The sequence below is a fragment of the Schistocerca nitens genome, chromosome 2 (assembly GCF_023898315.1).
Source record: "Schistocerca nitens isolate TAMUIC-IGC-003100 chromosome 2, iqSchNite1.1, whole genome shotgun sequence".
NCBI lineage: Eukaryota > Metazoa > Arthropoda > Insecta > Orthoptera > Acrididae > Schistocerca > Schistocerca nitens.
In genome coordinates this window covers 695,258,742-695,264,764 of record NC_064615.1, presented here as the reverse complement: position 1 = coordinate 695,264,764, position 6,023 = coordinate 695,258,742, and the positions used below count along the sequence as shown (strand labels likewise).

Here is a 6,023-nt window from a genome sequence, read left to right as displayed (position 1 = left end):
AAAAAATGTATCCACTGTTTAAAAGTCCATAACTGGCAAACTAACTCATGGAGTTGTCTCATCTTTGGTAGTGTAATAGTTTGTAGTTCCGGCAATCGCCACACAAGCGTTGTATTGCGTTGTTTTGTTTTGTCAGATGACAGTCGCCAGATAGTCAGTGTTTTGTTCTTAGTTGCACCTAGTTACTCGAGTAAACATGGCTGGCGCAAGGCTTACATTCTATGAAAGAAAGTCAGTTTTGAAGTGGTATTTTAAGTACGAAAACATTAATGAGGTTCAACGGCAATGGCGGAATGAGTATCAAACAGAGCCACCGGTACGTTTAACGATTCGTCGCATTCGAGACAAATTTGAAGCCGAAGGCTGTCTTAAAGATGTACACAAACAACGATCTGGACGACCTGTAACAGTAACAAGTCCAGCTAACTCCCGTCATTTGTTACAACAATTCACTCGGTCACCACAGAAGTCTGTGAGACAGTGTGCCTGTGAAACTGGAGTGAGTCGCTCAAGTGTTCGGCGAAATTTGAAGACAGCAAAGTGGAAGTGCTACATTCCACGATTGCTACACGCAATGATCGAGGACGACCCAGATCGTAGAATGGAGTACTGCGAGTGGTTTACTAACATGGTGCGCAACGATGAAGAGTTTGTAGGGATGATTGTGTGGTCTGATGAGGCACAGTTCAAACTCAATGGTTCAGTGAATCGCCACAATTGCATCTACTGGGCCGCCGAAGATCCGAACGTCCATCTAGACAAAGCCGTGAATTTGTCAGGAGTAAATGTGTGGTGTGTGTTGTCTTACCGGGGCTTCATTGGGCCATTCTTCTTTGAGGGCACAGTTACTGGTGAATTGTACCTTCAGAAGCTTCAGACATCCATTTTACCTGCCATCCGAGACTTGTATGGAGACGGAAGACTTTACTTTCAACAAGATGGTGCCCCAACCCACTACCAAAATCGTGTTAGGGCGTATCTCGACGAAAATCTACCAGGAAGATGGATAGGCCGTAGAGGTGCTGTGGAGTATCCACCACGTCCCCAGACCTAACTCCTCTGGTCTTTTACCCGTGGGGAACATTAAAGGACGTCGTTTATCGACAAAAGCCACGCATATTGGATGAACTTCGAGAATCCATCGTACATTCATGTGCAAATATCCAACTGAGCACGTTGCAATCAGTAGTTCGTGCTACAGTTTGGCGGCATCGTTTGTGTGTGGATGTTAACGGTGGCCATTTCGAACACATACAGTGATATCTTTACGTTGGACTTCAAGCTACATTTTCACCAAAAATGAGACAACTCCGTCAATTAGTTTGCAAGTTATGGACTTTTAAACAGTGCATACATTTTTTTGGACCCCTCTGTATAGTGTTGACACAAGTTCCGTGCTTTGTAGAGTTTTCATTTGTTTCATGTCTTCTGTGATTCAAAACCTTCGTTAAGTGAAAATCGGCGGAGTGCTTATAAGCTAGTGTTAACTGTATTATCGCTGTATTATCGTTAGGTGTTACCACGCGCCTGCTACGGTCGCAGGTTCGAATCCTGTCTCGGGCATGGATGTGTGTGATGTCCTTAGGTTAGTTAGGTTTAACTAGTTCTGAGTCTAGGGGACTGATGACCTCAGATGTTACGTCAGATAGTGCTTAGAGCCATTTGAATCATTTGAAGGTTACGTGTTGTCTTGGATCCATTACAGTGCTTCAAATAATTTCCTGGTAGGGTCGGTTTAAGAGTGTTGTTAGAAAGAATCGAGCATTGATAGTTTTCATTCACTTCGAGTGTGGTGCTACCTAAGTCCAACAAACTTCGATTGTGTTATTCTATGTCAGTCTGTCGACTGGAAGTTAGTTGCACAACTCACCGTACGTTTTACTGGTTATTACTTTATTACAGTTTAAGTGTTGAAGCGCTTTTTGGTTTACTGTAAGAGTTGGGTCACATGTACCAAATGTAGATACTGCCGTAGGTTGAATGGTATGGAAGAATCATGTCAGAACTGTGGGTAGGTGTTCCATTGGGGAGGATACAGAGAGATGCTAAAAAAGTGTCACATGAAGTTTTCCCATGGACTGTACATCATGTAGTCGAAACAAACAAATCGTGGGAAAGAATAAAAAATATCTGTGCTCTCCAGGCAGAATTAGAAATGGCATATTTTGAATTAGATTGAAGGGAGAACGAAACAATGGGAGCTAGGAGAAGGTAGCAACTAATAGGCAAAAGGAGAAAACGTCAGAAATCACATTTCAGATTCTGGTGAGCAATCAGTTTGACTTTTTACCTGAAATAGGGGTAGAGCCTCAACCAATGTTTGAGCTTAATAGAGTGCAGCAGACTCATAGGAAAGACTTTAACGCTAGATTGGTAGAAAAGTTACGTAGAAAGAAAACGAGTCTTGCTAGTAGAGAGCAGTCACAGAAGAGATGTAGGCTAATTGGTGCAGGAAAAACTAGGCATAAAGTATCAGATCACATGCATTGTTAAACCTAGCGTCAAGCTTAGCTAGGTGGCAGAGAATGTGAGGGCCCGTATGTAGAGATTTTGATGGTGTGGATAACACGACTGTTAGCCATGTGAACAAAGAACTGAGCGATTAGCTTTTGAGTGAACTTACAGAAAGCATAAGGAGGGCCAAAAGCACACAAGACAAAATCATTTTGATCACGGGAAACAAAGCAGCATATTTTTTAGGTTAATGATACTAATTTGTTTCGTCTGAACTTCAGAGGGTTGAAAAACAAGAGAGATGAGCTTATTATATGTCTAGAAGATGTGGAACATTCTGAAGGGATACATGTTCTGTGCATCTCTGCACACCATCTAACAACAGGGATGGAGAAGTTAAATGTGAGGGCTTATAGCACTCCGTCTCCAGGCTGCAAGTGGCCCATCGGGACCATCCGACCGCCGTGTCATCGTCAGCTGAGGATGCGTCTAGGAGGGGCGTGTGGTAGGCACACCGCTCTCCCCGTCGTCACGATGGTTTTCTTTGACCGGAGCTACTATTCAGTCGAGTAGCTCCTCAGTTGGCATCATGAGGCTGAGTGCACCCCGGAAAATGGCAACAGCACATGGCGGCCCCGAAGGTCACCCATCCAAGTGCCGGCCACGCCCCATAGCGCTTAACTACGGTGATCTGACGGGAACCGGTGTACCCACTGCAGCAAGGCCGTTGCCAGGGCTTACAGCCTAGCATCATTTTAGTGCTGAGTTAACATGTAAAATAGAGGTGTTACACCATACGTAGAAGTTGGACACAAAGTCAGATATATTGAAACAAACTGGCTCTGTTTGATCAGTATCTAAAAGCATTTGCATCTGAGTGGTAATGCAGAATACTTCTCTGATAATTGTAACAGCCTACAGACCCCCGCTAAGGAACTTTCACCTATTTGTGAGATATCTAGATCAAGAAGAAACAGAAGTTTTATAGATTTCAGTGTAGGTTTCTTAAAAGATACGAGAAGGAAAAACAAACTACAGTAGAACATCGATTATCCGACCTTCGATTAACCGACCCCTCGGATTACCCGACAGTGTGTCAGATTTTTTTTTAATGGACATACCGCCATTTGCCTGTATTATAGTTTATTTAATTACGACATCGGTTTCGGCGCTTTATGCCATTTTCAAGTGACTGAGTTTATGCCATTAACATACTTTAACATACGAGGGTTGCCCAGGAAGTAATGCATAGCACTTTTTTTCTTCGACATAATGAGAATTACACACACGAAAGAATGGTGTTTTATCTACACACCCTATTTTTCCACGTAATCTCCATCCCGTTCTATGGCCTTCCTCCAGCGCGAAATAAGGTCGTGTATGCCCTGTCGGTACGAACCCTGCCCTGGTGGCGAAGCCAGTGCTTCACTGTGTGGATCACCTCCTCATCGTCCTCAATAAAGGCATCCTCCAACGGCGTTTTTCCTCGCGAATGACAACATCAGACAGGTGCAATATGTCAGGTGTGACAGCCGTGAATGATCTCCCCGACGCTGGAAATCGTGGGACTCTGTCGAACCTCCTTCTGATGACATCACCCTCCGTGCCCAGCGACTAACTGTACTTCTGTCGCCCGCAAATGCTCCATAGGCGTTGCACAAGCGTTTTCGAATGTTCCCCACAATTTATTTCTCTGCAGTGAGAAATTCAATGACGGCACGTTGTTTGTAACGTATATCACCCACAGACGCCATTTTGAAACTGTCGCTGTCTGTCGAAAGTGACGGAAACTAGGTACGCTCACACAGGAGACTTCAAATAATACACACGTAGGATTTCACATTCGTAGCATTGTATTCGGCTGGGGAAAAAAAAAATATGGTGCATTACTTTCTCGGCAACCCTCGCGTGTTAGTGACATAAACTGAATCACTTGAAAATGGCATAAAAGGCCGAAACCTGGGTCGTAATTAAATATAAAACAATACAGTCAAATGTCAGTGTGTTCATTTAAAATTTATTATACGACTGTTGCTCAGTGTGTGTGTCAGATCCTCCGTCTCTGTAGCGCGCCCATCAGTGTGTCGGCGATATCGATCGATTTTACTGAACAAACCTGCCAACCCGTGCAACAGTATTGCTAGATAAGCCTAAAAGGCACACCTGAGTCTGAACTTCAACAATCTGACATAGAAGTCACGTTTTTGCCCCCCCTCCCTCACCCCCTCCACACCCGCTCTAACCAATGGACCAGGACGTTATTGTGTGGTAGTGGTTAAAACGACGTTACAAGAGGAAATACGTCAGCACTTTGTTACAGAAAACAGAAGAGGGCTGTCATGTTTTTGAAGAAATGTAGAGCCCCAACATAAAAGACGCAGTTTAGAAAGCCGCCCGGTCGACTGGTGTGGCCGAGAGGTCATAGGCGCTTCAGTCTGGAATCCTGCTACAGTCGCAGGTTCGAGACCCTGCCTCGGGCGTGGATGTGTGTGATGTCCTTTTGTTAGTTAGGTTTAAGTAGTTCAAAGATCTGGAGGACATGATCACAGATTTTAAGTCCCATAGTACTCAGAGCCATTTTACAAAGCCACCCAAGGTTGAGAAGGACTTAAGAAAACCACTCCACAAAACTCATAGAAGCAGCTTTCTCCTAGCCTAAATCAAAAGCAAAAGACCAATGAGTCAGACATTACAGATTTAGTCACTGATTTGCAAAATTCAGGAACTATATCAAGCCCCCTGACAGAGGAAAGGGACGCTGCTGCTGTTACGAATGAAGAACAGCCAGTCTGCAGTAAAGGATGGAATCAAGTCTGTCCTCAAATATTTGTAACGACAAACCGACAACCGCTACAGCTACGTACATATTGTGTGCAAAGAAGTGGGATGATGCAGCCGCAGAGTCAATACTTAGTAAACTGAAACAAAAACATTTTACACCTTTTAAACAGAGATTTAGTGTCTAATATTATGTTTTCCTTTCTCTTTGTTAGAAATTTAATTTTGGTTTACTACATAGTTTTGTGATCTGTAAGTGACTTATTTTGTTCTACTCTGATTATCCGACCTTTTTAGCGTTCCGACGATCCCATGGTCCAAAAAGTGGCGGCTAATCGAAGTTCTACTGTAAAATAATTATTTGGTTATTTCAATCTAATTTTAGTAGACAATTTTCTAACTGGTTTGCGGCTTAACAGTAGGACACAGTCTGATAACATTTTTGTATACAGTGCTCAGTCTGAAACAATTAATACTTACCGAGTTGCTAACGGACTATCTAATCATGGAAATAAACAGAATGGCACCTTATAACCCAGAGGGAGGTTCAGACAAAGCAGTAAGGCTTATTAATGAGCACTGGGTGCGATGTTTAAAGTGTAAGCTAAAAGGGGTCATATGGGATCACATACGTGAGGTCCTAAAGTCAAATTTAATTTATTCCATATTAAATTTAGGTCAATATTTGAGAGTTGCTTTCCTAAAAAAATTATCCAAGTAGATCTATTAAAAAACAAGTAAGCCATAGATAACTATGGAAATTAAAATCTCATGTAAGAGGAAGATCGAAA

The 6,023-nt window shown here is 42.9% G+C and overlaps 1 pseudogene; it reads right to left on the bottom strand.

Moving 5' to 3' along the window:
- Nucleotides 1-3,068: 3,068 nt before the first annotated feature.
- On the bottom strand, nucleotides 3,069-3,186 carry LOC126238010 (5S ribosomal RNA; annotated as a pseudogene).
- Nucleotides 3,187-6,023: the final 2,837 nt, after the last annotated feature.